This window comes from Paramormyrops kingsleyae, chromosome 4 (assembly GCF_048594095.1).
Source record: "Paramormyrops kingsleyae isolate MSU_618 chromosome 4, PKINGS_0.4, whole genome shotgun sequence".
Classification (NCBI taxonomy): domain Eukaryota; kingdom Metazoa; phylum Chordata; class Actinopteri; order Osteoglossiformes; family Mormyridae; genus Paramormyrops; species Paramormyrops kingsleyae.
The window spans coordinates 11278996-11304968 of NC_132800.1; the positions used below are offsets into that span (position 1 = coordinate 11278996).

General features: G+C 43.4%; 1 protein-coding gene across 1 annotated transcript in view; it reads left to right on the plus strand.

The window, feature by feature from the left end:
• LOC140588723 (tripartite motif-containing protein 16-like) overlaps positions 1 to 25973 on the plus strand; it is a 52288-nt gene that overhangs the window by 7649 nt on the left and 18666 nt on the right. The gene's annotated exons all lie outside the window — the stretch shown is intronic.

Sequence of the window (25973 nt, forward strand, 5' to 3'; positions counted from 1 at the left end):
TTTGGTACCTTGGAACTTTGAGGTGGGACTTGCAAAAGCATTCATTGTCGAATTAAAAGATACATTTAAGAAGCATAAAAGCCCAAAAAACAAAATAATAGTTAACTAAAAAGAAGTTACATTGTAGAGGCAGTGTATTACTAAACTCAATTACTGCTTAATTTAACTGAAAATTGAAAAGCTGCAGCAAACAGTAACGTTTTAAGCCCTGATTATAATGAGCTGACAGTGTTTGCAGACCTCAGGTCTTCAGGATAATACCCTTACCCTGTTAAGATTATAACTAAAATCAAAGATAGAAAATAAAAACCCAGACAACACTAGGCTTACCCACCCGAACATAAATACAGAAGGTGGCACTCGACCTCTAACCCAGTGTGTTTATACAGAGAGAGGACCTACGTGTTAATGTATGTGCACACACTTCTTACCTGTTCAATTTCACAGGGGGGGGGGGGGGGATTGCAGAAGACAGGAGGAGAGTATCAAAGACAACAAATTCACCAAATGACACTAAGAGGATTTGTGGAGAGAAAGGGAGAGAGAGGAGAAGTTCAGAAGAAGAAGGACTGCAGGGGAGAGAGGAATAGAACAGGAAGGACCGATGTGAGAGATCTAGCTACGTAATCCCAAAGAGCAGCAACAGGAGGACAGTCCCAGAACATATGGAGAAAGGTGCCAGGGACTGGAAGGGGACAGAGGTGACATAATGGATCAGGTTCTAAACCCATGAGATGGTGTTTCCTGGGAGCAGGGTACAATCTATGGACAAATTTAAATTGTGTTTGCTGATGATTTGGATTTTTAGAACAGTTTTTTCCATCTGCCAGATGGAAGTGACAGAGAGAGGTTTGTAAGAGGATTTGTGGAGAAGGGAATAGAGACTGGACACAGGCTTAGAACTGGGGGAGAGAGTCGAAGCAAATGTGCAGAGCGGATGAGGAGGAAGAGGAGAGGAGAAAGAGAGACTACAAGCCCTAAGCTCAAACCTCAGCTGGAGGTAAAACGAATACAAAGAGGAATGAAGGTTAAACATGGACACAAGAGACTGAAACGTTTTGAGACCTGAGCTGTCAAAAATATCACCCAGAGTAGAAATGCCTGACGATGACCATGGTGAGCTGGAGATGGGGCCTCCAATGTTCAGGACAGGGTTGTGGAACAAAGGAGTGCGGGGGTGTCACTTCGGGAAGGGGCCCAGCAATCGCTCAACCCTCCTCCATGTACGAAGGCCATGGGAAATAACTGGACCAACAGAGGCCAAGATAGATTTTAAGGGAACGAAAGGGAGAGAGGTTAGACAGTGGGGAATGACATCCTGCTTGGATGAGAAGCCAGACAGGGGGATGCTGGGGAGGATTGATCCAACTCCCTTAGGGTGAAAGCATGGTGGTACAGTTCAAAATCTGGGAGGGCGACACCCCCATCTAACCGGTCATGGGTTAGAGTGGAATGTTTAACAGAAGGTCTCTTACCATCTCAAAGAAATGCAGAAACTACAGACTTAACAGAAGCCCAGTATCTAGGTGGAGGAGGAAGCGGAAGTAAGGAACTAACAAAATTAGTCCTCTGGAGGACGTTCATTTTAATAATGGCCAGTCTCACCTGGAATGAAAGGGAAAGAGACCATGAGGAGATCGAGATTTTAATACCCTCCAGAACATGGCGGAAACCAGCAGCTGTAAGCTCCGGGACAGAGGGGTAGATGTCTAACCCCAGGTATCTGAAGGAGTCTGCCTGAGGAATAGAAGAAGGAAATGAAGAAGAGCGACAGGCAGGATTCAGTGGAAGGAGAGAAGACTTTGACCTGTTAATCTTATAGCCAGAGAGGGATTCATATGTTTAAAACAAATTAAGGATGTGAGGAAGATCAGTGGGGGCATTGCCAAGATAAAGCAGCAGATCATCAGCATATAAGGAGACTTTTTGAGGAACATCTTTAACCAGGATAGGAGAAATAAGATCGGAATGATGGAGGGCTGCAGCTCGGGGCTCTAATGAAAGATTAAAGAGTAAGAGCGATAAGGGACAGCCCTGCCTGGCACCTCGAGAAAGTCAAAGAGGAGGAGAGGTGTTGGCATTAGTCAGGAGGACTGAGGAGAGGGAGGAGTAGAGGATCTGGACCAAGTTGGTAAAATATGGGCCGATGCCCATTTGATCGAGGAGCCTCCATAAGAAAGTCCAATTCATCCTGTCTAATGCCTTCTGCGCATCTAAGGAGAGAAAGGCAGCAGGGAAGAGAAAGGAGCTGCCTGAGGAGAACATGGTCATGGAGAAGACCAGACCCAGGATCTGCAAGCAGAAACAAACCGAACATCATCAGAAGCTGGTCCAATTTGAAGCGATGCCACTACTGGTACATACAGTTCATGTGTACGTAGAAGTTTCTTGTGTCTGTCAAAACTGTTTGGTTCACTTGTTAAGCTTTTATCATTTTTTTAGAGTAAAGTAGTAATTCCTGGCATTGAAGAACATCTGCATCATGCACCATCGACCATCGCGAGCCAAACCGCTGGCAAAGGCGACCATGGCGTTACGAAGGACGCCCTTAACAGGCATCCAGCAGCAGGCTGGGTCATCAGCTGAGCCGACATTTTTATTCAAGAAAGCCCAGCAAAGACTGTACATCCCGAGGCAGCTGAAAGAAGCAAACCTTCCCCCTCCCATCCTCACCATGTTCTATAGAGGCACCATCGGCAGTGTTCTGACTAACTGCATCACCATCTGCTATGGCAGCTGCAACAAATCTGACCACAAGTGCCAGCAGAGAGTAGTGAAGACAGCAGAGAACATTATGGGATGCCTCTCCCTTCCCTACAAGCCACTTCTTGCAAACGCAGTGTCCACAAGGTCTGCAGCATTGTGCAGGACCCATCACATCCCTCACATGGTCATTTCACACTCCAGCCATCTGAGAGAAGATACTGCAGCATCAGAGCCGGGTCTGCCAGGCTGCGTGGCAGTTTTTACCCCCAGGCTGTCAGGCTCCTCAACACCATGCTGCCCCCCAGGATCCCTCACTCTGCCTCATCACTGCCTCAACCCCCCCTTAACCCACAACTAAAGGCCACAGACCGACCCTTAAGCACTGCACTGCACTTAACACTTTGTCACCCTGACATGGGGGCGATAAGAAGAATCCCCATTATTCTCTGTCTGCTCCATTATTCTGCTTCTATTCCTACTTTCGGCTGTTAGAAATTTTAGACGTCTTACTGCTATTATTACTATTATCATGCACTGTTTTACACTGTGAACTCAGGCTGTTACAGTGTACATGATGGTGAATTCAGGTCTAATTGATTAAATAAAAACATATATTTAATATAGTTCTAACAATATTACACATTACTGTATATTGCACAATGTATTCTTCTTCCTAAATTGCACTATCCTGTATGTCCTTTGCACATTGTCTTGTCTTGTTTGTTATATTGCACTAAGTTTATGTTACACTGAGAGTCCCTGAGCGTCATCATTTCGTCTCTCTGTATACTTATATATGGTGGAGATGACAATAACGTTCATTTTGACTTTTTGATCTCATGGTCTTGTTTATGGTGCAACAATTTGGATAAAGAAGGAACTGAGCTGGAAGGCGAAGCTTTCGATTTACCAGTTGATCTACGTTCCTACCCTCACCTATGGTCATCAGCTCTGGGTAATGACCGAGAAAATGAGATTGTGATACAAGCAGCAGAAATGAGTTTCCTCAGCAGAGTGTCTGGGCTCAGCCTTAGAGAGAGGGTGAGGAGCTCAGACATTGGGGCTCAAAGTAGAGCCGCTGCTCCTCCGCAGAGAAAGGAGTCAGCTGATGGTTCGCACATCTATCTAGGATGCCTTCTGGACGGCTCCCTGGGGAGGTGTTTCAGGGCATGTCCAGCTGGGAGGAGGCACTGGGGCAGACCCAGAGATGATATATTATATATACCCTGAGAGATTATATATAATATATACTACATTATAGATTATATGTTATATATATTAGATTAGATAAGTGGCACAAAATGGATGGATGGATGGATGGATGGAACTGTATTGAAAAATAACACTACTTATGAAAGTAGGCAAGTAAGAATTTCAAGTTAAAATTCCATTGTACTTTGTATACATGACACTGCTTTCTTATAAACTTATACTGCCATTAAATTCAGAAGCCACTGTACACAGAAGGACACAATAGTGTTTGGAATATTTTCTTTCTTGCCTCTGAAAATATACAGTTCTTCCGGCCGCTCATTCTTAAAAAAATCAGATGCCACTTTAATACTATCTGTACCATCTGTAAAGACAATGTCCTGTGACAAAACGTGACCATACTGCCACCCCAATTTCAGGTGGTATGCACCTTGCGCATGCGTCACGTTATCCTCATGTAGATGCACAGACGAAGCATGGTAGTTTGCAAACCCTACAGGCAATTTACAAGGTAATAAAACTGTCACATGCACATTGTTGGCATAGTCATTTACTCTAGGTATATGTAGGGATAGATTATATATCACTTTGTACGGAGGAAAAACACACGTCATACGTCGGTTCTCCGTAAACCGGAAACAGAAGAGGCTTCTTTATTGGTACAGCCGCATTTATACAAAAATGGACGTTGTACGCATGATGAATGAGATCACATACGTTAACACCCCCACTTGATCTCATACAATACAGAATATCTACTACTGCAACAGTATAACAGAGACACATATTTCTTATTTGGGTGATTTGTATTTACACACCAAACATAAATTTCACAAATCTCTCCACCTTAAACTTAGTCATGGGTTTAGTCATGACGTCTGCCACCATATCCTCTGTTGGACAGTACTCAATCAAAATTCTCCCATCAGTAACAGCCAAACAAACAAAATGATACCTAATGTCAATGTGCTTACATCTTTGGCGGCAAACTGGATCTTTGGACAATGCTATCGTGCCTTGATTGTCCTCAAAGATTTTTACTGGTGCATACTGACAATTATTCTCTATCCCATTCATCAGTTGTACAAGATACAGACTCTCCTGTGTAGTCGCAGCGAGTGCCATGTATTCAGCTTCACATGTTGATAAAGCAACTGTGGCCTGCTTTTTAGACTTCCACGAAATCAGTGGACCATATTTAGTGAGACTAAAGCAATATCCTGTGGTGCTTCGTCTGTCATTTAAATCGGCCGCCCAATCAGCATCGCTATATGCCACCAGTTTCAGATTTGTCTCACTTTTTCTGTAGCATAACTCATAATGAATTGTACCTTTCAGATACCTCATCACATGCTTAGCTGTCAACCAGTGTTGGTCATTTGGTTCAGACATATACTGTTGACAACTTACTCACCACCCAGCTTAGGTCAGGCCTAGTACATGTCATTACGTAAATCAGACTTCCTACGACCTCATGGTACGTTTTGGCATCAACAGGGTCTGCACCACTGTTGTACTCTGTCTTTTGTTCACATGGGGTTGACCTTGGCTTGCAAGCTGACATGCCAAATCTTTCCAGTACCTTCATTATGTACCTTTTCTGATTCATTTTTACACTCCCATTATCTTGTTCAAAATCAATTCCAAGGAAATATCTCAGCTTTCCGAGATCCTTCATCTTAAATTTTACAGCAAGTGTCTTCTTTATATAATTCAACAAATCCTCATTGCTAGCAGCAACAAGTAAATCATCAACCCAAATTATAAGTATTGCTCTCTCATTACCAGTTTCTTTGGTATAAACACAATAGTCTGCGGGGTTTTGTGCAAAACCATTTTCAGTTAAGTAATCATTAAGCATCCTGTTCCAGTTTCTACCGGATTGTTTGAGACCATAGAGTGACTTGTTTAGTTTACAGACTAACTTTTCACCCATGTCAGATTTTACCTCAAATCCCTCTGGTTGTTCCATATATACATCACAATCAATAGGAGCATGCAAATACGCCGTCTTAACATCCATCTGGTGTAAATTAAGATCATATTGTGCTGCCAATTGCATCAGAACGCGTATTGAGGTAAGACTGGCAGTTGGAGAGAAAGTCTCATTGTAGTCCACTCCCATCACCTGATTGTAACCTTTAGCGACATATCTGGCCTTATAGGTTTCTGTCTGATCTGCATTACTTTTGACAGCATATACCCATTTACCCCCCACTTCACGTTTGCCCTCTGTTAGGGTAGTTAGTGTAAATGTATTGTTCTCCTGAAGAGAATCCATCTCATCTTTCATAGCTTTACCCTAAATCTCTGCTTTAGGTGAGCTCATAGCTTCTTTGAATGTTTGTGGCACATCACACATCCTATAACAATAGTCAATGCTAATTGATGCCTGATCATTAGACCTTGCATCAGTAACATACTCAGAGAGGTACAGTGGAGCCCTCCTATCCCTTTTGGGGTAGCGAGACTCAATTCCCTCAATCTGAGCTGTATCAGTCATATCCCTGCTATCAGAAGTACCCGGGGATTCTTTTACCTTCCCTTCCTTCTGCTTAGTTACAGTTACCGTCGGTCTAGATGACACATATCTTTCCTCAAGGAAATCCTTATCAAACATCAGTGAGTCTGTCTGAGTTTCTTTCTCTCTTATATTCTTTGTGACAAACTTCACCAGTCGGTGTTTCAGAACTTTCTTTGTGTCAGGGTAGTAGACTAGATATGCAGGGCTGTTTTTGTCATAACCTACGAAAATTCCCTTATCGCATCTTGTGTCTAACTGCTTCTTATCATGCTTGTATGCGTAACATACAGACCCAAATACTTTCATCCTAGACAAGTTGGGTTTCTTGCCTGTAAGCATGTAGTGGGGCGTTTGACTTGTCCTGCTATTAAAGCATCTATTGCGTATCACTGTAGCTGTCATTATAGCATATGTCCACAACTCTTTTGGTAGATTACACCCAATTAACATGCATCTCGCCATGTCAAATAGTGTGCGCCAAATCCTCTCTGCTGTGCCATTTTGATGTGGCGAATACGGTGCAGAGAACTCATGTCTAATGCTATTCTTATTAAGCAAAGACCGAAATTCATGTCCCGTGAACTCAGTGCCATTATCAGACCTAATGCACTTCACATTCCCATAAGGGGTTACATCAGCTAGAAACCTTTCTGCAGCTTTCGCTGTATCACTCTTATCTTTCAGGAAATATACAAACACTGTACCTGAATAGTCATCTGTAAAAGCAAGAGCATACTTAAATCTATCTTTTGCTATAGGGTCTATAGGACCGGCCAAATCAGTGTGGACGAGCTCAAGTGCTGCTTTCGCACGAGCATCTCCTTCCCTGTTTCTGCTTTGCACAAATTTACCTTGAGTGCATACCTCACAACTCAGTTTAGACTTGTCAAATTTACCCTTAATCTGCATGCCCTCTACAACATCCTGCAACCTGGAAACATCATCATAATTGCAGTGACCTAGTATTTCGTGCCAAGTTTGAATATCATAACAACCATTACAAAAATCACTGGTGTCATTACTTTCACTAACAGTGTCCAAGTAATACAGTCTATTATATTGTAATGATATGTGGGTGTGTGTGTGGAGGGGGGAGGGATTGGTGTGGAAGGTTAATTAAGTGGCTACACCTGGGTTGTGAGGAATGTGGGGTTAAGAGAGAGGGCTTGGGCGGCATAGGAGAGACTGGTTCTGGGAGGGAGGTGCCGCTCGTATGCCGTGTAGGGCTGCCGGCGGTGAAGTCAGATAGCGGGCTGCAGGGACAGGTTCTGGTGTGGTAGGGGAAGGATAGTTAGGACGGGGGTAGTTAGGAGTGCATGATTGCCGCTTAGTCTGGGGTATTTGATAAAGGTGATAAGCGGCAACCCCGTAGTGACGTAGTGGGGGCGGAATTCCCCTTCCGCGTGGTGCCTTAGCTTGCGGACCTGTGTGAATGTTCCTTCCTCGGGGGGAGGGTTTTGAACCTCGGGAGGGGGGGACGTTATGTTTTAATTTTGTCCTTGTATGTTTGTTTTGTGTTTTTTAAAGTAAGCAGCGTAGCCCGTTAGGGATCGGGGCGGGACTAGAGGTGGTACTGGTCCCGTAACGCTTGTCTGTGCCTGAAGTGTGGGGATTACTGGGTATTGCAGTGCTATTGGTGTGCCGTGCCCTAATGGGGATGTTGTGTGCTGTGGGATCCACTGTGTGGTAATGTGGGTTAACACATGTTTGGAAGGGTTGGTTTGCTACGGGGAGACAGTGGGGCAAACCCTTTGTGAGCCTAACCCCGGTCTGATGGGTCGCTGCATGAATTGTACTGAATAAAGTTATCTTAGTAATTGTAGCAGAAGCTTTGTGGTGGTCTCTTCTCCTCTTATAGCCTCCGACGCTATTGTAGGTTTATTACAATATTCTTTTATCTCAAACTTTGTACCACTTTGATGGAGGAGTTCATCATGTCCCTGCTCGAACTTGATTGACGCTCCGCTGGTTGTCGCTGCTTTTACCGAAAAGATGTCCTGTGGATATGTCAGGATGAACAGCGCGTCTTTCAGTGTAGCCTTCATTCGCTCTCCCTAGCGGTTCATCAGGTTCACCTCCGCGTCGCCGTTGGTGCCATCGGCCAATTCAATAAAGTGTTTCTCTGGCCGGAAAGTGTGATCAAACTTCTTGAACTTTCCGATGTCTGTTATAATGTGCGACGTTGCTCCGGTATCAACCATCAGGCCTCTGTGTTTCAGTCCGCTTGGTTGGAGATGGCTGGCCTTGAACGTATATGTGTGCTCGCACTCTTCTTCATCAGCCACTTGTTTTACAATGTCCTTTCTCTTACGCCTGCAAAGTGCATCTGTGTGTGTCGCGCTTTTGCAGTGCCCGCACCATTGTTTTCTCGGTCGTTCGCTTGGACATGCCCGGGCCTTGTGTCCCTTCACTCCGCAGTTGTAACAGACAATGTCGGGGCCTGTAGCGATCCCTCTCCCTCGAAAAGTAGCATTTGCTTTCATCACGTTATCATCCGAGCTGGCGCGATATTTCTCAGTGTCCTCAAAACTTCTCAGTTTTGTCTTAAATTCCGCAAATGTCAAATACTCGTCGCCTTGTGTAACATGGATAACAAATGGCTTAAACGACTCCGGCAAACCTTTCAGAATCATCGCAATCAAAAGTCCATCACTCAGTTTTTCTTCGGCATTTCTAAGTGCTGTAATTGCTGTTTCAGCCCTAATAATATAATCTGTTATACTTCCATTAGTGCTTTTCTGTAGAGAAGTTAACTCCGTGTACAGGCTAATCACTCTAGGTTTCCCTTTACCTGCGTAATAGTCTCTCAATATCTGAAGAGCTTTTCTTTCATTATCCGTTGCATCTCTCATAACTAACGAGAGGCTTTTATCATCCAAGAACTGAATCATTTCTGCATATACCTCTTCATTTTTCTTTCTGTCGTTTTCAAACTCGTCGTCTTCATCGTCTGAGGTGGGCTGACTCAGGATGGTATCTTTCAGCCCCAGTAAGTAGGTATGTCACAAAAAATTTCAAAGTTGTTGGATTTTTACAAAAATCAGAAGAAAGGGCTTGATAAGACCCTTCCAATGATACCAAGAACTTCTTTCTGTGATGAATGGCAAGAAAGTTATAGGATATTTTGTAACGCCAATTAAGGTTTATTAACGTCCACTTATTAACAGATGAAACAATAGAGAACCATACTTGACTTTGTGACCTGTTTATGGTGTTCAGAAAAATGAGCATAACTCTGTTATTGTTTTTCAGATTTTAATAAACTAGGTATCATTAGAAAGCTTATTCCTTGCCTAACAGTCTCAGATACACTGAAAATAAAACAAATAATTATTTAATTTATTTGTCTGTCAATTAATACTCACCGGAGAATGTATGTAGTGAATAATACAAAGAATGTCTTTTCAAAGAGTCCACAGCATCAAATTAAAAAGTATTTTGTGTTATCATTATAATCCATTCAATAATAATACATTTGAAAAGCATTGCCCATAGTAAAGTATCAAAAGGTACAGGAGCAAAGTAGCTGTCACTTTAACAAAACACTAGGTCCCCACTAATGAGGTCAGCCCCAAGTTCATATTTGGTCAACAATGTGTCCTCTGCATTTTCATCATGTGTCTCATTTTCCTTCCAATAAGCAATTGTGAAGTAGGCAACACCATTCCTTTTTTTCTGCTTTTCAATTTTACCACAGTATACAGTTCTTGAACTGTTGTCCTCATCATACCGAGTATGCAGGATTTTCTTACCCACAACAGTACCACACAAAATTCTCTCAAGATCTGCCTTTGTCATTTCATCAAGCTCTGGAAATGTTGTACCAATATCCCTCACATCTACACCTTGCAGCTTTTTATCCACTTCCTTCTCCACTTCCTTCCTCTGTTTTACAATTTTTTCCTGAATCTTTGAAGCAGCTCTTTTCATCAATTCAATTCTAATTTCATCCTGCTTTTTCCGACTGTCCTTTCTCTTTAATCTAGCTCTACCTACTGTCACGGTACGTGCAACACGGATAGGGAAAGCAGGCGAACGGAAGCCAGGGATCGGGGAATACGGAGTTTAATGCCAAAACACAGAGCACGCAACAAAACAACATCAATGACCGAACTGGGGATACAAACGGAAACGCGGACTAAATACACTGAACTAATGACAACAATCCGAAACAGCTGTAAAACACTGGGATTCCACATGAGGTTAACGAGGGGGCGTGGCACACATTAGGATCGGACGGAGCGGGGTGTGACACCTACAGCCCAGTCCACAACTGCTTCCCTTGTTGATTTGCTCAAACTATCCAAATATGGCACAACACGGTTCTTTTTAGCCCTCATCTTTGCTCTTAAGAAGTCTATTCTGGCATTTTTCGACTTCTCTTTCTCAATGCTGTACATCCCCATAATTTCTTCCGCATCTATGTTGTGCAGACGGGCTGAAGCTGTTTCCTCTTCAAGAGCACTGGTCAGTTCCATCTCAAAATAGCGTTTATACTGGCGCTCCAAAACAGCAATGACTGCATTCAGACATGTCTTTACAATGACTCCAAACTCTTCCTTACTGCCAGATCCTCCTCTTAAAACTCTCAGCTTGTCAAGAGTTGCATCACTAGCACTCAGGGGACGCCCAAAGAAGTCTGTAGACCAGGTGAGAATCACAAGTGGATCTGTAGAGGCAAGTTTCAAACAAGCCACAACATCCTTGACAGTCCGAATGCCATCAATATGGCTTACTTCACTGTCCATTGATGTATAGAACATCTGCATCCATGGGCCAGTGAGCAACTTGCCTAAGAGCCCAAGACCTTGGATTTCTAATATTGCAGTCGGATTCTGGAAGTCCTGTCTAATACTTGACTGCAGGCCCCCACAAGAAACACTTCCAATAGTGAAGAATTCAAGAAATGTGTCATAGTGCTGATACAGAATTCCACAATTATGGAAAAGGACGTGCAAACGATTGCCACGGTACCTAGGGATTAGACCACGTGATAGCTTCTTCTTGTCAAGGAATGTTTTAAAACCCTTAGGGTCTCCCTTCCCATCTTTATAGCGGAATTTATTGATCTGAAGCACTAAATTGCCTGCCATAGAATCCTTTCCAAATAGATGACCTCTTGTGGACTCCATACCTTTTAATGCTGAGCGACATGTGGATGCAATGGTATCTAGGGGATGAAGGTGGCAATTAAGTTAATTTAATACTTTTCCCCATGTCTCATTCACTTTCTGGATGGCTGCATGGTTCACAGCAACTCTGTCTGTCATCATATTTGAAATGTTGTTTATCATGGTGGATCTGGTATATCCATAGTCCTCCTGGTGGAAGTCGGCATAGACACTGGCAAGGTTGTCAATAGAATGCGTCACATGATCATGATAATCATCAGCAGTCCCGCCAGCAAGCTCATCAATGTCCACCACTTCACATTCCTCTTTTGATGTCAAGTGTATCGAGTTAATGTGAGTCCCTTCCTGGGTGGTGGCATCGAACCCTAACGTCAAGCCTGGTTTCTTCATGACCCACTCTGCTGCCTTGAGATCAGCAATTACATCAAGTTCTTGTACCATCTGATCAATGGCAGACCTCTGAGGTATCGAGGTTAATTTTTCTCCTGACCTTTTGGCATCACTTTCAATTAGAAGCGGAATACTTTTTGTTGGCACTTGGTTGACAATATGATCATACATTCTCATGCGTGTTTCTAAACTATATGTCTTCCCATCCTTTTTTGTTAGTTTTTCATCCTTCTGAGCTAATTGTTGCAAACTTTCTTCCAGTTCTAGTATTCTGTTTTCCAAACTAAGGATAATCTCATCTTTCCTTGAAAGTTCTTGCTTCACCTTGAGATGTACCTCCATAGAAACAAAATTCTTTGCATGACTTTCATGCCTTTTTTTCCACGTGCTTTCTTTAGACGTTCATGGTTGCAACGTAATTTCGCATAGTCAGGCACCTTCTCTGTCTTATCACAATTACAATTCCCGTACTTGGCGTCTTTTAACTGTTTTTTCAACAAAGTTATTTGTGCATCCTTTACTGTCACTGAATGCTTCTTTCGTTGAATTTCCTGGTTTAAATACTTAACTTTAGCAAATCTTGTAACATCAAGTTTGTCTTAAAGATCTTTTATGCGTTTCACATACTGTTTTTTTCCAGAGCTCCGCATTTTTGCCACAAAATCAAGCCTTTTTTTCATTTTAGCTTTCTTTGGCGTGAGTTCTCCCATTCCACGCTTATAAGAGACTGGGGTGACAAACTCACTAGGCCCAGAAACAGGTACACTTGGAGATTCAGTAACTGCCAGTAGCTCGCTATGATCAGAGTCTGGCACACTTGAAGGACCAGGTTGAGGTTCTGCAACTGCCATTTCATTCGGTTCAAGTTCTGTTGCAGCTGTTGATTTAGAGGGAAATTTAAATGTTTCGTTACAAAATTCCACAAATCGTTCTTTATCGCGACTGAGGTTTTGGAATGTCATGAACCAGTTAGTTATTGACTGCAGATCATTTGGTTTCAGTGAATATGATTCACCAAAGGCCTTGTGAACTCCACAAATGGTTCTGGTGATGGACTTCTCATTTTCAAGGTAAATATGCAGTATGTGCCTGTTCAGAACTGTCTGATCTCCGGGAGTTGAAGAAAAGAAGTCTTTGAGATGCTGCCTTGCTATGCCAGCCCGTGCTGGTTGTGGCTATGCCAGCCCGTGCTGGTTGTGGAGGATTACGTTTTCTCTTCATGTTAAAGGTAACTGAAAAGACAATATGCAACTATTTCTGGCCTTTCCAACCCATTCAAAATTATCAATCATCTGTGTTACAAAAGCAAGCGATGGGTATCTACTCCATTTTATTACAAGAATATACACTCACCTAAAAGATTATTAGGAACACCATACTAATTGATTGATTTCCTTTATTGCTGTTGCAATTCACCATGTCACTAGTCACAAGTACCAGCGAAAAGAAGGCCATCAACCCGACCATACATACACAAACATTATAGGGGGTAGACAGGTCAGGAAGACAGGGGACTATAGGAAAACTCAGAGAAACAAGATTACGTGAGGAGAGTGGAGGTGAATAAAAAAAACAGCCCCCAGACTGTACTCCAGTAGGGAGTACAATATAGGAACAGAAAAAAAAAACACCTCAGCAATAAGCACATAGTCACCACATCTCACAACACTAAAGTCGAGACTTGCAACAGGGGAGGGGAATGGGGAGGTGGAGGTAGTCCAGCATAGACAAACAGCCGTCCGGTCCTGCAGCCAAACGGCGCTGTACAAGGACCCGCTCGTTCATGCTGGGGGTATGAAGCGGCGAAGGCGTGGGATGGGGGTAGGGTGTCCTTGTGGTTGGGGGAGAGGAATGCAAGAGAGTCTCACTGCCTTGTTCTTCAGGGGGAGTTGTTGAGCTCAGCAGAGGCCTTGGCCAAGGCCCGTGCTGATTAGGGGGGAGCCAAAAGCAGATAAAATGGGGTTGTTTGGGTTTTCAGGCGAGAAGCTGTAATTTCGCAGCTCCTCTAATGTCAACGCTGGTCTCCGCCATCCAAATTCCTCTGCAGAGCCGTGAGCCTCTCCGTGATGATATCAAAATTAATTAATACGGTGTTTGACCCCCTTTTGCCTTCAGAACTGCCTTAATTCTACGTGGCATTGATTCAACAAGGTGCTGAAAGCATTCTTTAGAAATGTTGGCCCATATTGATAGGATAGCATCTTGCAGTTGGTGGGATGCACATCCAGGGCACGAAGCTCCCGTTCCACCACATCCCAAAGATGCTCTATTGGGTTGAGATCTGGTGACTGTGGGGGCCATTTTAGTACAGTGAACTCATTGTCATGTTCAAGAAACCAATTTGAAATGATTTGAGCTTTGTGACATGGTGCATTATCCTGCTGGAAGTAGCCATCAGAGGATGGGTACATGGTGGTCATAAAGGGATGGACATGGTCAGAAACAATGCTCAGGTAGGCCGTGGAATTTAAACGATGCCCAATTGGCACTAAGGGGCCTAAAGTATGCCAAGAAAACATCCCCCACACCATTACACCACCACCACCAGCCTGCACAGTGGTAACAAGGCATGATGGATCCATGTTCTCATTCTGTTTACGCCAAATTCTGACTCTACCATTTGAATGTCTCAACAGAAATCGAGACTCATCTGACCAGGCAACATTTTTCCAGTCTTCAACTGTCCAATTTTGGTGAGCTCGTGCAAATTGTAGCCTCTTTTTCCTATTTGTAGTGGAGATGAGTGGTACCCGGTGGGGTCTTCTGCTGTTGTAGCCCATCCGCCTCAAGGTTGTGCGTGTTGTGATTTCACAAATGCTTTGCTGCATACCTCGGTTGTAACGAGTGGTTATTTCAGTCAAAGTTACTCTTCTATCAGCTTGAATCAGTCGGCCCATTCTCCTCTGACCTCTAGCATCAACAAGGCATTTTTGCCCACAGGACTGCCGCATACTGGATGTTTTTCCCTTTGCACACCATTCTTTGTAAACCCTAGAAATGGTTGTGCGTGAAAATCCCAGTAACTGAGCAGACTGTGAAATACTCAGACCGGCCCGTCTGGCACCGACAACCATGCCACGCTCAAAATTGCTTAAATCATCTTTCTTTCCCATTCTGACATTCAATTTGGAGTTCAGGAGATTGTCTTGACCAGGACCACACCCCTAAATGCATTGAAGCAACTGCCATGTGATTGGTTGATTAGATAATTGCATTAATGAGAAATTGAACAGGTGTTCCTAATAATCCTTTAGGCTAGTGTATATTCATAAACACATATAACCTCATTTAAAAGCCTTCACATCATTTTAAAGCTGTAAATTCCATGCTGAAAATCATGCTATTTTCGGCTCTTGCTGCACTGTTCACCACAAAACATGGCCGGCTCTCGCGGCAGATCCAAAAAAGTGAACTGCTGATCGATAAATTTTGCTCAAAATACGCCTAAATACAATACACTAACTAAGAAATATAATTATCATAGTTTGAAGAATAATTCCTCTTACCTTTATTGTCCCAACGAAGGTTTTAATGAGTGAAATTTTCGGTAAGATCGGGAGGAAATTTCGAAGTTATCAGAAAGTCAGATGACCGTGTTTTGAATGGAAATCCCCGGATGAAGGTGTGTTTTACGTTATCAGAACGGGTTACCCTAATAGACACAAAAATAACACAACAAAAAGGCAAAAACTATTGGGATACCCTGGTGCTCTGGGGAATGGCGACCAAATTGAAAACGAGGCTGCCTGCCAAAGCCCCTATGGCGCAGAACTGGTGATAGTGACATACCTACAGTAAGCGCAGATGGCCTAAAAACTTTGTCTTCCAAAGTTCGTAATTTTTCTCATCTCCGTCAAAGCACAACCTTTGCCACCTACTTCCTACATCCCGCGCCCTGGGCCCATAACCTGTTGGTGTAGCCATTTACTCTAGGTATATGTAGGGATAGATTATATATCACTTTGTACGGAGGAAAAACACACTTCATAAGTCGGTTCTCCATAAACCGGAAACAGAAGAGGCTTCTTTATTGGTACAGCCGCATTTATACAAAAAGGTACGTTGTACGCATGACGTATGAGATCACATACGTTAACACATATAAATGCGTGAAAATCTCACGCCAGCCAGTTGATCAAACTTCGTAGCCCTGTGAACTGGCGCTTTGAATTTGTAAAACGTAGGGAAATATACATAGACCTCACTGCTGTGGTACGTGTGCAGGGAATATCATAATAATAATTAACTAATAATAATACGTAAATAGGACACATGCGCATAAGCAAAGTACACAGCTTGACCGGAGAACTATGAACGTTTCCGTGTACGCATGCGAGGTGTAGATACGCGAGTGCTGCGCTTTGCGGAGAACCAGCCTAGATGCGTCCGCGTCCGCGTTGGGAGCATCGCGTCGGCTCGCTGCTGGAGAGAGGTGTGTGTCCAAATTGGTTTGAAAGAAGTTCATATTGTGACGTAAAGACAAGCTCACTATTAGTGGTAATCTTTGTCAAATAATTTTATGCTTAACATGTTTGATGAATGCTGTTTGTAATTTTATTTACCTGTAATTAAGTCTATTAGTTTAACACGCATATCATTTTGGCGCGTATTCCTGCCGGCGTCGCGCGGGCATCCGACATTTCCTGAGGTATTTCACATATTTGAATTCCTGCTTCATTTTTATATTTTGTGTATCGTACATAATAATAGAGCGCAGGCTAAAGTGCAGTTCGGTCCCCAGTGAGTCTCTCAGCGCGGCGTGTCTCACAGCGCAGGGGGCAGCCGGAGCGCTGCAGACTCGGGCGGCTACATGAGTACATTGGGAATAAAATGTGTGTATTGGAGCGAGTTCTGTGTTAGTGAGTGTGTGAGGTGTGACAGTGATAATGATGGAGATGCTGGGCTTCGTGATGGGATTAATCACTCTTCCTCTTCCCTACAGACTCCTGCCAGCTGACGCTGGACCCCAACACAGCAAACAGCCGCCTGTCTCTGTCAGAGGGGAACAGGAAGGTGACATGGGGGGCAAAGCTGCAGCCATATCCAGATCATCCAGAGAGATTTGACTGGTTGGTCCAAGTTTTGTGCAGAGAGAGTCTGACTGGTCACTGTTACTGGGAGGCTGAGTGGAGTGGAGATGGAGTCTGGATAGCAGTGACTTATAAAGGAATCAGGAGGAAAGGAGACAGTTATGACTGTCGGCTTGGATTCAATGACAAGTCATGGAGTCTGATCTGCTCTCCTGACAGTTACTCTGTCCAGCACAATAATAAACAGACTGTCATACCCATAAAGCCCTCAGGCTCCCGCAGAGTAGGAGTGTATCTGGACTGGGCGGCTGGTACTCTGTCCTTCTACAGAGTCTCCTCTGATGGACTGACCCTCCTGTACAGCTTCACCTCCTCATTCACTGAACCCCTCTGTCCAGGGTTTTGTGTTTATATGAACTCCTCCATGTCCCTGTGCATGCTGGGATAGCTCACTGTGTGCTGGAGGAATCATTTTTACCTTATCAGAGTGTCACATGTCGCTGCTTCTCCATGGCAAAAAGGTAAAATCTCTGCTTTTTAACCAGTATAACCCTTTTTACTCTGTCTGAAGTGTGACGTGTCAGACAAAAATAAATGAATGTTTGTTCAGTTGCCAAACTCATGCAAAATGACTGTTTTTCTCTGACTTCTGTCCTGTGTTGTCTGTGAATGCACAAAAACTGCCAAAACAAATTCATAGTACATGCAGTTGTACCAATGAAGTCAATTCTGATTCTGAATAAAATAATATGTAATGATATGTAATCCTGACGAGTGGGGGGACTTTTCCCCTCCCCTATATATGTGTACATTTTATATATTTCTGTCTATATATTGTATTTGCTACCTGTACACTGACAATAAAGGCTTCCTATTCTGTCCTATTAATGTCCCGGTTCAGCGCTGCCCAAAGCGTAACTGAGTAACACACTTAATCCGCGTCTCTGGTCGCAGCAGCCTGATATCGCAGCGGCGATGCTTTGGCCAGCAGGGGGCGGCAGACGGCAGACATTTTATTAACTCAAAACCTACAGCGGTCCTCAGGTAACTGAGTAAAGACAAATAATATAATCAAATTAATCAAATGTTAACTAAGTAAAGATAAATTACATAAAATCTTAATAAAGTAGTACTACAACAAAAATTTTGTGATGTTGCAAAAAAACACCTGATCATCAATGATGCCGTGTAGTAGGTGATTACCAATTACCAGAAAAAGCATGAATTTTGTTTCATTAGGAATACTAATTTATTTAGGTTTTTTATAAGTTTCTTTTTTACTCCACAGTAATGAGACTGTCAGCCACAATGTGTCCCACAATACACTCACAGCGGCATTGCAGCAATACAGATATATCACTGAACACAAAGGAAAGGTGGATTCTTACTCTGACGTCCCTCCCCGTCCTCTAGTGACGAGCTCCACATTCTGTGCTGCTGCCTCTGCTGGCCGCTTGTTTGTTTCTCTCCCCCCTGTCTAATTTAGATGTGGTGCACCTGTTCCCCTGGGGGTGGGTCTATAAGGTGGGTTCCCGGCTAAGGGGGGAGGAATGGATCCTGTGGCAGCCACCACGCCGGCTTCGGCTCTGCATCAGTGTTTCATTGTCCTTTTCTGTTATGTTATGTTATGTATATAATCTAGCAAATGCTTTTATCCATAGTGACGTACACTTCAGAAAGCAAGATCAGCTGGTGCCTGGAGCAGCTGGGGGTTAAGGGCCTTGCCCAAGGGCCCAACAGTGAAATCAGTTTTCCGACCAAGGGATTTGAACCAGCAACCTTCCGACTCTGGGATTTGAACCATCAAACCTCTGACAATGGGATTTGAATCAGCAACCCTTTGATCACCTGCACTCTCCCTGAATAAGTTATTGATTGTCAGTCTTGTAGAAAAAAAATGTGTAAATATGTGTTTGGTGGCAGATCAGCTGTCTAATGATAGAAAATATTATGAGTTCATGTCAGCCTGCATAGACAGAGTAATCAGAAGCCCAATGTGCAGACCGGAGGAGGGTATAGTTTGTGATTCACTTGCAGGAATGTGGCCGTCATAAATCACAGAGTTATAGCTCTGAAAAGGGAGTTTCTCAGGAGCACTTTTCAGGGAGGAAAAGTCAAAGTCAGCTTTATTGTCAATTTCTTCACATGTACTAGACATACAAAGAAATCGAAATTACGTTCCTCACTGTTCCACGCGCAGACAAGACATGACCGGATAGGACAAACAGTAAAGTGCAAAGGCACAACAAAAAACACATTCTAACTACAGAGTAACAGTATATAAAGTGCAGGTAGCTTAAGGCATATACTCTTAGAAATTAGAGTGTAATAATAAGTGTTTCCAGTATTATAAAGTGTTTATGTGCTGAGACATTCAATAATAGCAGCTGTAATGGTAATAATAATAATGGTAACAGATGTGTGCAATTTGCATAGTGCAGAGGTAGTTGCTCCTGTGGGTCAGAGTCCAGAGTGTTTTCTTTTGGGAGGGGGGGGGCAGATTCCTGGTCACTTGCCAGTCTGGTGGCTCTGTTGGCTGGTGCTGAGTGTGTGGGAGGAGAGAGTTTAGTAGTCTCACAGCCTGGTGGATGACGCTGTTGCTGAGTCTGGTAGTGCGGGAGCGGAGGCTCCTATACCTCCTTCCAGAGGGCAGGAGGCTGAACAGATTGTGTGCGGGGTGGCTTGCATCGCTCACAATTGTAATGGCTTTGCGGGTGAGGCGGGTGGTGTATATATCTTTCAGGGAGGGAAGTCGTGCACCAACGATCCTCTCAGCTGTGCTCACAATGCGCTGTAGGGCTTTCCTGCTGTATTCAGTGCAGCTCCCTCCCCACACAGAGATGCAGCTGGAAAGGATGCTCTCAATGGTTCCTCTGTAAAAGATGGTCATGATGGGTGGAAGAGATAATTATCTGAAGGCAGATTTATTTCCGGAATACTGTATACCCCACACTGGGCATGTCTGGAATACTGCAAGTGGAGAAAACACAAAGCCGGAGATAAGGCCGCTTTGAATCTGCTTCCCATCTCAGTCTCCAGCCAGAACTGGAGACACGCACACAAACACAGACTGGGAAGAAGGCTCTGTTTTGGAGAAACACTATGAAGATGGACTGTGGCTGTCAGTAGGAGACGTTTTATTTTATCATAGCTGGAAAAGGCCTTAATCAGCTCCTCCTGGACCTCAGGTCATCTGAACAGAGAGACCTTAAAGCAGAACAGATTAACAGCCCAAACTAACTAAATACAATGACGTCCTTATTCTGAAATTTGTGCAGCTGGATGTTTAACAAAGCCAGCTGGTACAGGGCCTGGTTTTGTAGCTTATAGCCTCACACTTCCAGGGTTGTGGGTTTGAGTCCCACCCCTGCCCTGTGTGTGTGTGGTTTCCATGGTCACCCTAGTTTCCTGGGGTCCCCTGCCTTCCTGTAAGAGACCCTCAGTAACCCTGTACTGGGTAAGAGGATGGATATTTGACAAAGTCTTTGAAATCCGAACCATGTAACAGCCCAAGCCCTGTTGTGTTTGGCAGCTTCAGGGTAATAAATCTGACCCCCTTATCTCAAATCCACCATGATCTGATACAGCGTCTTTGGTGGCCATTTCAACCTCCAGCTTAGAGAAGAAAAGAGAAAACAGTTCCTCAAATCTGTTCGATGGTTGATTTTTAAATATCAAAGAACCCATCCATCCATCCATCCATCCATCTATCCATTTTCTGAAACCGTCTATCCTGGAGGCTATGGGCGCAAGGCAGGGAACAACCCAGGATGGGGCGCAAACCTATCGCAGGTATCGAACAACCAAGATCTGAAAATGGCAGCCATATAATTGGTTGGGTCATTTTTCCATACAGGTCCCAAACAGACATCATCCCCCCAGACAAGCAAATCAGAGCATTTCCTTTCAAATGACATTTAAATGCTAGTGATGATGTGATTATACAGTTATGTCACATAAAGTCACATAATAGTAACAATTAATAGTGAATGAAAGGCAGAATATGCCATTAACACAGGGCCACAAAAGTTAATAATCATTTGTATTCATTCCGCAGATGATGTTATACAAACAGACTTTTTCTTGAGAAGGCAGACGCAGGCAGTCACTGGAGCGTTTGGGGTTAAGGGCCTTAGTCACACAAGCATAGTGATATAACCCAGTGAGCCAAACACCAACCCACATCACTTACCTCTGGCAGAATTAACCTTTGCAAGCATGTTTGGCACGAATGTACAAAACCGATGCACTTTTAAATAAATAATTGTACTTATCATCACAGTTCAAGTTTCAGAAGTGTTTCTGCTACTCTTTAGTAAGGTTGCAAATTCCATCTGTCCAGCCAGGTATCCAATCAAGATACACACACACACACACACACACACACACACGCAGATGTAGGGTAAACATATCCTTATGGGGACCGCTCATTCATTTCAATGGGAAAAATGCTAACGCTAACTATGACAACCTTAACCCCTACCCTGCCCTAACCATAACCATAAGTAACCAAACAAAATACAAGTTTTTACATTTTTAGTTTTTTCATAGCAGTCACCGATTTTTATAAAATAGAGTTTTCCCTTATGGGGACCAGGAAACCGGTCCTCATAAGGATAAAAAACAGATATTTATCACGTTATGGGGACATTGTGTCCCCATAAGGATAGGTAAACCCACTCGCACACACACACACACACACACACACACACAAAGGTTTGTAATTATACCTTTGTAGGGACACAGTTCATATGGGGAACATTTTAATTACATGACACCCTTAAGTAGACGAGGCCAACAGCAGTGTTCAGGGTGATATGCAGAGCTCGCCCCCTAGTGGAAATAATAAGGAAGCTCATTTTAACCAGAATCAGTCTGTATCACAATAAGCCTCCTGTTAGAACACAATCCTATGAAACAAGGAATCATATTGTCAGCTGTAGGCAAACTAGGTATATTATTCCTTTGTTAACATTTTATTTAATAAAAATGTCTTATTTTTCTTGTTTCATTTTGTAGAAAATACAGATACTTCTGTTTTTTGAAAATTTATTATGTTTTTGTTGAATTGATCCTTTATTTGTTATTTGCACAGGTACATTCCAGTGCTTCTCATTGCCTCCCCCATATTGCTCTGCATGAGACACACAGACACATACAGGAGAGCAGACTTGGGGTCACAGCACAGGGTCAGCCAGTGTGCAGCACCACTGGAGCTGGGGGTTAAGGGCCCTTTATTTTATATGCAAAGTTGTCATATGTGTAGGATACTATGTAACAAAATTATATCATCTTTAAGTCATATTGTTTGGTGTTTTTTAAACCTTTTATGTTTATTGTTTTTAGTTCATTATTGTTGTAACCATTTTACCACATTTAAGCCTCTAAGATACAAACAGGAATGTGTACTGTACTGTGAGCACTGGCCTGAGCACCAGGAGAACGAACGAGCGACTCGCGGAGATGCTCGCGCTTCCGACAGTCAGGGCGGAAACTGTCATATACTCACGCTGGGCAACAGACGTTCGGCCAGACACGGCGCAGTCGCGGCCATAGACATAAATACGTATAAAATTATAAACAAAATATACAAAAAGACCTAGAAAGAAGACCCATCCAATATGGCGGCGACGCTGACCTACGTTCCGGTACGTCTGCATATTTATGTCTTTGCATACAGAGGGGAATGAATAAATATAAAGTGTTATACACTGCTCAAAAAAATTAAAGGAACACTTTTTAATCAGAGTATAGGATCAAGTCAATTAAACTTCTGGGATATTGATCTAGTCAGTTAAGTAGCAGAGGGGATTGTTAATCAGTTTCAGCTGCTTTAGTGTTAATGAAATTAACAACAGGTGCACTAGAGGGGCACCAATGAGACGACGCCCAAAACAGAAATGGTTTAACAGGTGGGGGCCGCTGACATTTTCCCCTCCTCATCTTTTCTGACTGTTTTTTCACTAGTTTTGCATTTGGCTACAGTCAGTGTCACTACTGGTAGCATGAGGTGATACCTGGACCCTACAGAGGTTGCACAGGTAGTCCAACTCCCCCAGGATGGTGCATCAATATGTGCCCTTGCCAGAAGGTTTACTGTGTCTCCCAGCCCAGTCTCAAGGCCATGGAGGACATTCCAGGAGATAGGCAGTTACTCTAGGAGAGATGGACAGGGCCATAGAAGGTCCTTAACCCATCAGCAGGACCAGTATCTGCTCCTTTGAGCAAGGAGGAACAGGATGAGCACTGCCAGAGCCCTACAGAATGACCTCCAGCAGGCCACTGGTGCGAATGTCTCTGACCAAACAATCAGAAACAGACTTCATGAGGGTGGCTTTGTAGCGCGCTTCGTTTCGCGCCACAAAGAACTCCACGACACCACTGGCTTCGGTGGACCACGTCTGCAGTTTATTAAAGACAGGACAGGGATTAACACCACGCAAACACACTCTCAATTCTTTGATCTGTCTCGCTCAAGTCCGAAGCTGTTCTGACTACACTAAATAATAAATACATCCGGTCTCACTCACTCACTTTCTTACACATGTCAGGTATCACACACACAATTCAATCTGATAACCGTATCGTGAAAATAACGAACGTACTATACTGTAGTTTCACACTTTGAAAATACAGAAAACTGTTCTAACTTAACATTACAATAACATATGATCGTATAGTGGTAATTATTTTACTGGGATCTCATACCTGCAGTTTATTAAAGACAGGACAGGGATTAACACCACGCAAACACACTCTCAATTCTTTGATCTGTAAAAGTCGAAAGAAGAGAGAATAGTGAACCGCTGTCCCCATTAACACGATAACTGCAACTAATTAACAACTCAAAAGATAATACGTCTACAAATCCACACATTAAACATAAAATGACAATATACTTTTTACAAATTTAACTGCACGATGTTTTTTAAGAACGTAATCCACCTTTTTAATTTTATCTAATAAACAAAGGTCAGTAGAAAAGTACCGCGCCATTAAAAAATGGCGCGGCGACAACTTGAACCAAGCCATTAACAGCTCACAAACACAAAACTCACGATATAATGAAAAAATAATACTAAACGAATCCACTGTTCGACTCAATCCAGCATTAAAACAAATCATCCACGGATATCACTTAACATTTTGACTCAATCTTAAATATTTTAACACTATGTCACGGAGCACATTCACAATGTACCTGTCTCGCTCAAGTCCGAAGCTGTTCTGACTTGAGCGGGACGCGATTGGCCAACTCGACAACAGGAAGTGACATCACATGACACAAAACTTAATACATTAATTTAAAACAAAAATACATATCCTTCACATACTCTCACAAGGCTGCAAATAATATTACTTATAGAAAGAAATGAAAATAAAGAACGAAATTATAATCTATTCATTAAACAAATAGTTTGCTGGAATGGTCAAAATCAAAACACTACAGCTTGAGGGCCCGACGTCATCTAGTGACCCCTGTGCTCACTGCCAGACACTGTGGACCTCGACTGGCATTTGCCATAGAATACCAGAATTGGCAGATCCGCCACTGGCACCCTGTGCTTTTCACAGATGAGAGCAGGTTCACACTGAGAACATGTGACAGATGTGAAAGGGTCTGAAAAGTTGTGGAGAATGTTATGCTGCATGTAACATTGTTCAGCATGACCGGTTTGGTGGTGGGTCAGTGATGGTCTGGGGAGGCATATCCATGGAGGGACACACAGACCTCTACAGGCTAGACAACAGTACCTTAACTGCCATTGGGTATTGGGATGAAATCCATGGACCCATTGTCAGACCCTACGCTGGTGCAGTGGGTCCTGGGTTCCTCCTGGTGCACGACGATGCCCGGCCTCATGTGGCGAAAGTATGCAGGCAGTTCCTGTAGGATGAAGGAACTAATAGCACTGATTGGCCCCCATGCTTGCCTGACCTAAATCCAACGGAACACCTCTGGGACATTATGTTTCAGTCCATCCGACGGCGCCAGGTTGCACCTTAGACTGTCCAGGACCTCAGTGATGCCCTGGTCCAGATCTGGGAGGAGATCCCCCAGGACACCATCCGACGTCTCATTAGGAGGATGCCCCGACATTGTCTGGCATGCATACAAGCATATGGGGGCCATACAAACTACTGAGTACGATTTTCAGTTGCTGCAATGAAATTTCAGGAATGTCGACGTGTTTCATTCTGTTTTGTCCAGATACCATTTGAAGTACATGGCCAGCTGGGCTACAGCACCACTTATTAGCAAATTCCGTCTCTTCACTCCTGCTTAACCGGTGTCATGCAATCCCTCACACCCCTTTCCATGACTTGTAGTCTGTCAGCCCTGTTGTACTTAGTGAAACAGAAACTAGATAGAATGCTGTTGTGTCTGCATTGGCCAAGCCAGAGTGTCTGTAAATCAAGGTAAAACATTGAATTTACACCTGGAAATGTCTGCACAAGTATCTGGACTCCCGTAAATTGCAGTATACAAAGTATATTTAGATTTTAATGGAGATTTTCTGTTCTGCTTTATGTGTATCTGTAGTTTCCCACATACATCCAAGTTTCATGACATTGCATGGGAATTTGCCAAGCCCATATATGTCAGCTTCCACTGCTTTTTGTCCTGTGAGAACAGAATGCATTACTCATGATTATGATACCATGCCCATATTTTCATAAAATGACAGGGATCCCACGAAAAAAGTGGCTGGTAGGAAAGTCTGACAGCTGGAGAAATACTGCATGGAGGAGAACATGAGGCAGGATCTGTGAAAGACCTATTAAGCTTCTGTTTTGAGGCAAGACCTGAGAGAATGGCATAGCCCACACAGGTGTAGCCAGGGTCTCTGCCTGTCAGTCTGTGCCGCCCAGTACTGACAGGACGTGGGTCTCAGACACTGAGGGACATAGCTGAGGCGGCCGAGGAGGACCCCATGGGTATTACTGACGACAGAGGTGAGGGACATAGCTGAGGCG